This window comes from Dipodomys merriami, unplaced genomic scaffold (genome assembly GCF_024711535.1).
Source record: "Dipodomys merriami isolate MVZ:Mamm:240054 unplaced genomic scaffold, mDipMer1.0.p SCAF_1502, whole genome shotgun sequence".
Classification (NCBI taxonomy): domain Eukaryota; kingdom Metazoa; phylum Chordata; class Mammalia; order Rodentia; family Heteromyidae; genus Dipodomys; species Dipodomys merriami.
Window position 1 is genome coordinate 63,850 of NW_027202830.1, and position 10,855 is coordinate 74,704.

At 39.5% G+C, this 10,855-nt stretch overlaps 1 long non-coding RNA gene across 1 annotated transcript; it reads left to right on the forward strand.

Moving 5' to 3' along the window:
* Window positions 1–271: 271 nt before the first annotated feature.
* LOC138827124 (uncharacterized) lies at window positions 272–10,532 on the forward strand. The gene is made up of 4 exons (XR_011371982.1): window positions 272–632; window positions 3,117–3,216; window positions 5,395–5,502; window positions 10,293–10,532. It is a non-coding gene; the product is annotated as an uncharacterized lncRNA (long non-coding RNA).
* The last annotated feature ends 323 nt before the right edge of the window (window positions 10,533–10,855 follow it).

The window sequence follows — 10,855 nt, forward strand, 5'->3', positions numbered from 1 at the left end:
ATGAGAAACTGTAAGACTATGGCAGCATTTACAAGACCACCAGGATTAAAATCTGCCCAGATTGGGACACTACTGGACCTCTACAAGATTGCATAGGTGAAAGTGGGACGAGTGAAGTAATATCTTAAAATGTCTAAATTGGTGCCGTTTCAGGTGTTAGAAAAGAATGAAAAGAGGCTGAGAAAATGCAGTCACCATGGAGACGCAGCCAGTATGGGCAGCAATTAACCCTCAAAAGCAAGGCTTAGAACAATTTACCAGATCTCAACCGTGGCTCCTTGCCCCCGGTTACCCTGAAAGCGAACCATTCAGGAGTATGCAATGCCTTGACTCAACCACTTCCATAGCCCTCATGGGCTGGACGCCGGGTTACAACCAGGTTTACAAGGGGAAGAAGCTAGCTGAACAGATGTTTCAAGGACTTATTCTTTTTTCTGCAATAGTTGGATTTATCTATGCATAAATGGCTGAACAGTTTGGATGGACAGTCTATATAGGTATGGCCGGATTTGCTATTCCATGTTTGCTGATGCTTCCTCCATACCCATCTATGCACGACATCCCCTCAAATGGTTATCTGTTCAAGAATCAAGAACAGAAGACAAGAAAATTGGGGATAGAAAAATTAAGAGGTATGTTAAAAAAAATTCATTGGGTTTTTACATTTGTTTTCTCTGAGATGAGCTAAGTTGACATCATACCCAAATCATGAGCCTAAAACTCCCTATGCTCTTAAACACAGATTTCTTTATATTTTAGTTTTCTTTATATTTCTTTTTTGTTATTGTTTTGTTTTCTACCCCTAGTTAATTGAGTGTTGATTAGTTACAAAATAGTCTCCTATTGTTCACTTCTTATTTTGAAGAAGAAGCCAAAGCCAAGCCTGTCATAGTAGCACTAGCCTGGCCCTTCTCCTAGCCATCTGTGAGCATTCATGAGTGACAGTCAGGTTCAGCACATTCTTGGCTTTGCTTCTGTCTTTTTTGTACTTTTTTAATTCTAAAAATGCTGTATAGAGGGGTTACAGTTCATGAGCAAGGTAATGAGTACATTTCAGCTCCCCTATGAACCAGAAATCCCACTTTGGGGCATTTACGAAAGGATCACAAACAAGGCCATACTCAGGCTACCAGTACAACTATGATTATAACAGCATTATTTAACATAGCTAAGATATTGAACCAAACCATATGTCCTTCAATAGATGAATGGATCAAGAAAATGTGATATAGATATATATATACATATATACATATACATACATACATACTATATATACATATATAAACATACATACAATGAAGTTTTCTTTATATTCCAAAGGCAGTTAGAAATAACTCAGTTGTATTTGACTTACAAATATTTTAGACAAATATTTTAGACTTTTGGAAAACAAAAGTACATGTATGCAATGTTTCTTCCAGGTACAAATAATAATAAATGCCACATAAATGACAGCCAAAAAGGAAAAGGTATGATAGGAAAAAGGTGTATTTAGGAACATAATTTTTGTGATATCAAAGACTATGCATTCAAAGATAATAGGCTACTTATAATCTAATTGGCTTGAAAAAGGGAATGCAAAAGTTACAGTAGATTACTGGTTTATTTGGAGTTTTAAGCCCTATCAATAATTTCCTTTAAAAATTGGGAAGTTGAAAATGACTTTAGAGTGTGATAATATGTTGAACTGGGTGGTTCATACATAATAATACCAGTTACTAAGGAAAATTATCTCTAAGTACCCATCAAAACGCAGGGAGTAATTTGTAGTTTAAGTGGTAAAGTACTAGCCTTGAGGAAAAAAGCAAAAAGTGAATAAGGCTCTGAGTTTGTCAACCTGAACTAGCATGTGTGTGTGTGTGTGTGTGCGCGCACACACACACACACACACACACACATACACATACACGCACACGCATGCTCATGTGCAAGGGATGTTGAAAGACTCAGAAAGAGAAATGGAGTGTAAGTCCTTTCATATGTATATTAGATCTAAAATATGACCATGAAATTTGAAAAAAGTAAAACACATGTCCATTAATTATATATGAGTTCAGACTATATAGTACAGAAAGCAGTAAAATTTTATGTTGAATTAATTTTTTTGTGAAAGTATTGTACAGAGGGGTTACAATTACATGGGCAAGATAATGAGTACATTTCTTATCAAGCATTGTAGCCTCCTTCTTTTTGTCCCCTTCCCATCCCTTCCCATCCTCCCCCGCCCCCCCAATCCTCCCAGGCGACCACCCCTCTGCACCAAAGTTTTAAAGTTCATTTTCGACATAATGACTCAATTTTATGTTCTAACCTCTCTGACATAACAGTATCACATGTGAACAGTAAAAAGATGAAGCATATCTTGTCCTTGGGTAGGTGTTAAAGGAGAAATGGAAAGAGGCAAAGTAATAGGGAGTAGATGGCTTGGAAAATACAACATAAGATTCAATGCACATATGTGAAAATGGAACTAGGAAAGAAAGGGGATGGGTGGGGTTTTTATAGACTAGAAGAGTCGATGGACACTATGACAAAGTCTAAGAGGCATTGTAAAAACCAATTGATACATTGTACAACTGTTTAAAAAAACTATCCATGAGGCCTGTAATTCTAATTACTCAGGAGGCTGTGAAATGAGGATTGTGGTTTGAAGCCAGCCATGGCAGAAAAGTTCATGAGACTCTTATCTCCAACAAACTACTCAGAGAAGGCTGGAAATAGTGCTGTGGCTCAAGTTGTACAGGGCTAACCTTCAGCACAGAGAGGTTTTGGAACAGCATTTTGATCTTGATTTGAAGTGCCAAGACAGGCACAAAAACAAAACAAATCAAAAGATAAAAAGAAACAAACCAAAAACAAAAAAGATCTTAATTTTTATGTTTTTGAAAATTACAAGAAAAACCCATGTTCCACCTACTTCAAATAGTTAGATAATATACATTACATGGCTGTGCTTATGATGGATGGAAATTTTCTCATTCATGTAGCATCTAATGTTCAGTCGAGGCATGGTTTTTCATGCCTCCCAGGCTATGACTTGTGTAGGCTGAGGTTATGGGCTTGGAGCTGCAGATGCTGATACCCTTCTCAACCAGTGTTTCACCTCTTAACAGGGCAGTCATACCCAAGGGCTCCTTCAACTACAGCTTCATGACCTCTTCGTGGTCCTGTGGGCCCAGTTGGGGGTGCCATCCTGGATAGATGTGATTTGAAGTAAGTTCATTCTACTCATCCTCTATGCCAAAAGAGTCAAGTGTGAGAGGGTTTGCAGACATTTGAAGTAATGTACATACACGGTGCTCCAGTGGCCCCACATACCTACCCAGCATATGCCTGTGTATCCTAGGATTATTGGTCTGGAGCAGGGGATGCTTCCAACATATTCCCTAACTAGTGCTTCACCTGCTAAAGTGAATAAATGATTGAGAGCCTCTTGTTTACCTTAAGGAAATCTAAATTCCTGATCTGTGCCAGGCCACAACAGATGCCATCCCACATGCCCCCATTTCATTTTATGTTAGACATCTCCTGCCACACTGTGGGAACCAAATCACTGGTGAGCAGTTGTGCATGTATGTACACACATTCTCACTAAGGCATGTACATAGTGTCAGATTTGACTGGTTGTATACTATATATTATAGTACCAAAGTGAAAGAAGACTTGGAGATTCCTTGACTACGAGCTGTCCTGTTTTGCTATTTAGCTGTGTCCTGTATAGCCCAGGGTTGTGGGATTCGAAGTGGGCATGCGTCCACCTTCCACAACCAGTGCTCCTTCTCCTACAGGGAGAGCATACCCAAAACCCTGTTCTTTCCCTCTTGGACTAACATCTTGCAGGTCCTTCTCTGAAGACCGAGGTGACAGTGCCATTCCAGATGCCCTAGTTTCTATGCAAATAGGACCACTCTCCCTTTGTGGTAACTGAATATTTGTGTGGGGTTGAGTGAGTATATCATTGTGCTTGTGTATACACCAGTTTGTGGAACACAAGGACCTGTGGCAAGATTTTCCCACTTGGGTGCTGATGCCAGCCCAAGGGAAGAAAAGCATAGAGAGTAGGTCTTTCATGTCTCCCTTGCAGAGTATGGCCTGTGCTGCTTGGGATTACCGGGCTGGAGTTTGGCATGGTGCTGCACTTTCTAACCAGGGCTTATCCTGTTACAGGGAAGCCATACAAGGCGGCCAGTTTTTCTTCACTTTGGGACCTCTGGCTTCCTGGTATGAGTCAGCCCATGTGCAGCTATATGTGCCTATGTCCTTCTCAGTAAGTGGTTCCACTCCCGGTTGGAACTGTGGGAATCCAGTTGTGATATGTGTTGTGCATGTGTGTATACACATTCACAGGAGGGCACAAATGTGGTGCCATAGTGGCCTTGTTGTGCAATATATTGGATCCAGAAGAAGGGAAGCCATAGCTTGTCCTTTTTCCTTAGCTGGCTAATTTCAGTGTAGCCTTGGGAGGCCTTCAATTCAAAGTGATTCCATTCCCTCCTCTGTCCTGTGAAAATGAAATAATGGGTCAGGGATTTTGTGCATGTGTATACACATGTTCCCATGAAAGCACTTAACCTATTTTTAAATTAGATAGGTCCTAGGTGTTTTTGGACCCAAGAGAAAAAGGATGGGGTTGGAGACTGTAAAACATCCCTTTCACAGGCCTGTGGAGCCGGGCTTATATGCCTGGGACTTGGGGTGCTGCCTACCTTCCTAAATGTGCTTACTCCTGCTAAAGAGAGGTCGTGCCTGGTAGCTTGCTCTTCACCATGTGGACTACTGTCTTGCTGGTCCCTTCTGATAGGCCTATGCGCCAGTACACACTTTCATAAGAGGGCACATACATGATGCCAGATAGGCCTGATTGTGGGCATATTGGGCCTGGTCCTGTGTCCATACCCCTGTAATTCCTTTGTAGCCTGGGGTTATTAACTTGGATCTGGGTATGTTGCTACCTCCCTAACTAGTCGTTTACCTGGTACAGTGACTTCATAGTGAGGACCTCTTCTTGTTCATGTAAAGGAATTCTTTATTCATGATTTGTCAGCCTCAGAGACAGTGCCATCTGAGATATATCCATTTTCATGTAAAGATTGCTCCTACCCTGCCATTCTATGGGAACCCATTCATGGAATGTGGACACATGATTGTGTCTATGTGGTGCCAGTTGGACTAAGGGTGGGCTCTAGCGGGCAGAAGAGATGGCACATTGGAGCTTGGAGTATGTCCACCACCCTTCCCAACTATAGCCTATATACTGGGATTATGAGCCCTGAGCAGGGGATACTGTTGCTCACCCCATCCAGTGCTTCCCCTTCCACAAACAGGTCATGCCCAGTAGCCTGTTTTTCTTAATCTTGCAAACCTCTAGCTTCATGATTTGTGTTGTCCTAGATGCAGGTACCATTTGCAGATGACCCCAATTCAAAGGAAGCTGTTCCTCTCCTGCCCTTGCCCTGTGGGAACTGAATTGCAAAACAAAAAAGAAAACATTACGAACTAGTAAGTAGTGGGGTACTTGAAGTTATTTCACAAATGAGGGTCCTTATTAAGGCTTCTTACCCCCTTTTTTCTTCCTTGAAAAATTTTCCAGTGTACTAAAAATCATCACAAATACTTATGACAGTGCATATTAATTGTGATGTACTTCATATTATGTATGAAAATTTTCTTCATGAATTTTAGTCAGTGGTGTTTGATAACTTTTACTCCTCTATATGCAGTTTGCATAATGATAAAGTTGGTATCAATATCCACATATATTCTTATATAATCCTTATCCAATCATTTGGTATTGTCCAGTATATTTTTAACTTTTCCCTAGTCTGACAAGTGTGATATCTCTTTATTGTTCCTGATAGAATATTTTTCATAAATCTTGCCACATCACATATGCCTTTTCTTGTGAATTGCATGCTCAGATATTTTATTCAATATCATGTATCCTATCTGTCATCTTCTTGATTGAAATGTTCCTTTGTTGAATACATACTATTTAAATGTCTTCAGCCTTAAGAGAGGATGTTTATATTTTTCTTGATATTACTTACTCAACCAAAGGTGTTGCTGTAATGTAAACTTATTGATATTTTCCGACCTTTGTATTCATTTCCTTGGGGAAAATCTCCATTCTTAAAATGTACTCTTATTTCATTCTTAAAGCTTTTAAGTGTTGCTTTCTACCTTTGCCTCTTTGTTTTTAGGAATTGTTTGCTACGGCTTTAAGTTAAGGTCTATTTTGTATCTTATTCCATATAAATAGATAGCTCATCCAAATAGCTATTTGTTGAATAGTCTAATGTCAAATCTCAGGATTCTACATGGGCTTGTACTCAATTCTCTACCCTGTGTAATTCTTTTTCTTCAGCTGTAATACCAGATTGTCTTGATTACTAGGCTTTAGTATAACAAATCCTCATTTTGAGTTATGGTGTGTCCCCAAAATTGTTCTTTCATATTCTTTGTGTCTTTTGATCTTTACAAATCCTTCCCCTCCTCTGTTAGCGGGGACCAAACACCGAGTCTCTTGCATTTAAGGCAAGCACTCTACCACTCAGCAACTCACCTCATAACTTTGAGGAACAACAGTCACTGGGTCCAGGTGAGGTTTGGGGAAGTTTCCCTCTATCAGTAGAAACTCTTGACTTAGGGTCCTTGGTCACAGAATAAAAATTTGCAGAGTAGTCACCATGGTAAGAAAACTTGGCAATACTTTATTGAGTTAGCAAGCAAACAAACAGATAAGCAGATAAACAGGAAGACAGAGGCACACTCAGAGTGTGAGTGCTCTTAACAGTAGGCGCAAAGAGCTCTTTGACATCAGTGGCATTTATATAATAAAAGCAAGTCCTGTCATAAAGCCATATATATAGGTGTTTATCTTTGCTCTTAATCACTCTGGGGTTATACCATCTGAGTTCTTGGTTATTTGGTGATTCAGTCTTTAGTGTATTTCTTTTTTTTGGGGGGAGGGTCCAGTCATGGGGCCTGAACTCTGGGCCTGGGCACTGTCCCTCAGCTCTTCAGCTCAAGGCTAGTGTTCTACCACTTGAGCCCCAGCGCCACTTCTGGCTTTTTTCTTTTTTCTTATGTGGTGCTGAGGAATCGAACCCAGGGCCTCATGCATGCAAGGCAAGTACTCTAACACTGAGCCACCTTCACAGCCCCTTTAGTGAATTTCTTACAGGAAAGAATGCATATATTTTTGCCATAGAACAGATGCTCATCCTTAAGATGATGAATGCATCCTGAGTTAGAAGCAAAGAAGATAGTGCATGTATTATTCTAAATGTATTATTTCTATCAGAGTTCCTAGATGTCATTTTCCAGGTCTCATTTTTTCTAAGCTATGCAGCCTGAAACTATAAAAAGTCCTGATAAGACTTCTCATAAAATTCCATTCAATTTATAGATTGATTTGATAGAAAACAATACATTCTTTAGATATTGAGTATTCCCATGAATGATTTTTTTTGGAGGTCCGGTCATGGGGCCTAAACTCTGGGCCTGGGCACTGTCCCTCAGCTCTTCAGCTCAAGGCTAGTGCTCTGCCACTTGAGCCACAGCGCCACTTCTGGCTTTTTTCTTTTTGCTTATGTGATGTTGGGGAATCGAACCCAGGGCCTCAAGCATGCAAGACAAGCACTCTACCACTGAGCCACCTTCTCAGCCCCCCATGCATGATTTTGACATGGCTGTATTTTGCTGTTTTTCAGTTATTTTTTAATGATTAATGTTTGTTACATAGTATTATATATCTTTTGTATGATATGCTTCTTTGTGTGTTTTTGTTTGTGTGGTTTGGTTTGAACAACGTGGGGAATTGAACTGGTGTATGGGAGGAAAGCATTCTACCACCTAAGCCACAATATAGCCATGTTAGTAACTATTGAAGCTACTTAAAATAATCATCCATCTTATAATTTGTTATTTTTACCTTTTTTTCATCCTGGGGAACTGAGTATAGGAGTCTGGTTTTTTTTTTTTTTGTGTGTGTGTGTGTGTGTGTGTGTGTGTGTGTGTGTATGCACATGCATGCATATAAGTGTATATGTGCCAATACTGGGGCTTGAATCCTCTTAACTTTTTCCAGCCAAGGTTAGCATTTACCATTTGAGCATGTATACACCTTCAGTGTGGCTTTTCTGGTTAAATCCTACTCAGGAGGATACACATGGCAGTTCAAAGCCAGCCTGGGCAGAAAAGTCCAGTAGTCCTAAGAACTACTTTGAAAAACTACTATGAAAAACCTGGAAGTGGTACTATAGCTCAAAAATAGTGCTCAAGCTTTGAATTGAAGCCCTCAATCCTTAGGGCCAGCACATACAAAAATTAATGAACTTTGAATTGTATAACCATGATGTATTTACACGATGATCTACAGATCTCAGCCTCTCAAGTAGGTAGCATTGTAGGTGTGATCCTGTAGTAATAATAAGTCATTTATTATTGTTACTAATGGATATATTTTAAAGACATAAGTGTATGCTAGTGGCTCAAGTCTATAATCCTAGCCAGTCAAGAGGCTGAAGTTTAAGAATCTCTGTTCAAAGCTGACCCAAGGGAGAAAAATCTATGTGTCTTATCTCCAATTAACAACCAAAAAGTTGGAAACACAGCTGTAGCTTTAGTGGCATAGTAGTAACCTTAAGCAAAAATGCTTAGGGACAGTGCCCAGACCCAGAGTTCAAGTCCCAGAATCAGCCCCCAAAATTAAAATAAATAGAACACAGAATAACTCCAGGTATGGCTAGTGATAGTATGCATAGTTTGCATGAAATTCTGAATTTGATTGCCACCAGCAAGAAAAATACACAAACCAAGAAAAAATGTTTCCAAAGTCAGAGGGAATTTTTTACTGATCCTTACTAACAGACAATTTTTTTCTTACACAATTTCATTTAGAAAGTTAGCCCAAGGCAGGTGCTAGTGGCTTGGCTCATGCCTGTAATACTAACTACTCAGGAACTTGAGAATTGAGGATAGTGGTTCTTGAGACTCTTCAATAAGCTACTCAAAAATAACTGGAAGTGGCCTTATGGCTCAAGTGATAGAGAGCTAGCCTTGAGCTCAAAGAAGCACAGGTACAGGGGCCAGGCCCAAAGTTCAAGCTTCATGGACAACAAAAATAAAAATAAAAAGCCAAACAATAACTCCAGTAGAAGAGAAATGATTATGCAATGGCTACTTTAGCAAGAATGCATTTCTCAGTTTAAAATGAGGTTTCACTTTGTATAACCTTATAAATATAAGATAATTAAATTTCAAGTAATTATTTAACTTCACTATCCACTAAGCAGCAACAAAAATGATCCTTATCAGAAAAAACAATGTTGGAGGAATATCAGTACCAAATTTCAAACTCTACTACAAAGCCATAGTAATCAAAACAGGTGGTTACTGGCGCAAAAACAGACCTCAGGACCAATGGAATAGAATTGAAAACCCAGAAATGAACCCATCTAATCTTCGATAAGGGAACTCAAAAATAGAATTGAAGAAAGACAACCTCTTCAGTAAATAGTGCTGGCAAAGCTGGTTAACTACTTGTGGAAAACTAAAGCTAAATCCTTATATATCACCCAGCACCAGAATCAACTCCAAATGGACCAAAGACCTCAGAGTCAAAGCAGACACCCTGAAAACATTACAGGACAGAATAGGAGAAACCCTGGGTTTCCTTAGTGTATGCCAAAATTTTCTTAATAGATATCCAGAAACACAATAAATCAAAGAAAGTTTGTTCAAATATGCTTTCATGAAATTGCAGAGTTTCTCCATGGCAAAGGACATAGCTAGCAAAATCAATAGAAAGCCCAGGGATTGGGAGAAGATCTTCACTAGCCATACAATGGACAAGGGTCTCATATCTAAAATAATAGTTTCATTTCATTTAAGTGTTTTTTTTTCTCAGTGGTGGGGCTTGAACTCAGAGCCTGGCCACTGACCCTGGCCCTTTGTGTTCTCGAGGCTGGTGCTTTACCTCTTCAACCACAGCACCACTTCTAAGGAAGAAATGCTTCTGGGGGCTGGGCACTATAGTCTCACCTCTCTAATCCTACTCAGAAGGCTGCTATCTGAAGACTGAATTTGAAAGCACACAATTATCTCCATTTAGCCATCAAAACTGTGGTAATATAGCCTTAGCTCAAGGGATTGAACACCAATCTTGACAGAAAAAAACTAGAGGATAGTACCCAGGCCCTGAGTTCAAGTTCTCATACAAGCACAAAAAAAAAAGAAAACAGCGAGGTCGAGTAATAATGGAGCTTCCTGTTTTCATACCTTTCCAGGACTGCATGGAGGAAATAATCCTGTTATGTGAAAAGAAGTCCCCATTGAAGCAAATGAGTGAATAGTGGAAAATCTTCAGCAGCAACACAAAAGCTTTCAAGGTGGATGACAGGCATAGCAAAGTTAATGAGTGTTAGTAACATGTCTTTGATGTCCTTGTATTAAGGTAAGAAATGACTTGAAATTGCTTCCTACTTCTAAGCTTACTTCACTGAGCGAGGAACCTAAGCATGCCTTTCTTCTACAGTAATCTGGAATCTTTATAAACTTGCAGATTAAAGTTTGATGCTTAAAAAGAATACTTATAATTTGTGCATTAAAAGAGATTGATTATTAGTAAAAAGTTATTATGCATTAGGTTAGTATTGTTTTTTTAGTACTTGGGATTAAAAGCAGAGCCTCTGTTAGAGAAGTTCTGCACCTGTTTCTTTGAGACTGAATCTTCCTGTGTGTGTTACCCAGGATGTCCTTCAACTCCTGGGCTTGAATGATCCTCCCACCAAAAGTGACCAGCCATTGGTAGGATGAGGTATATGATCAGCTATTGCAGGGGACTGAGCTA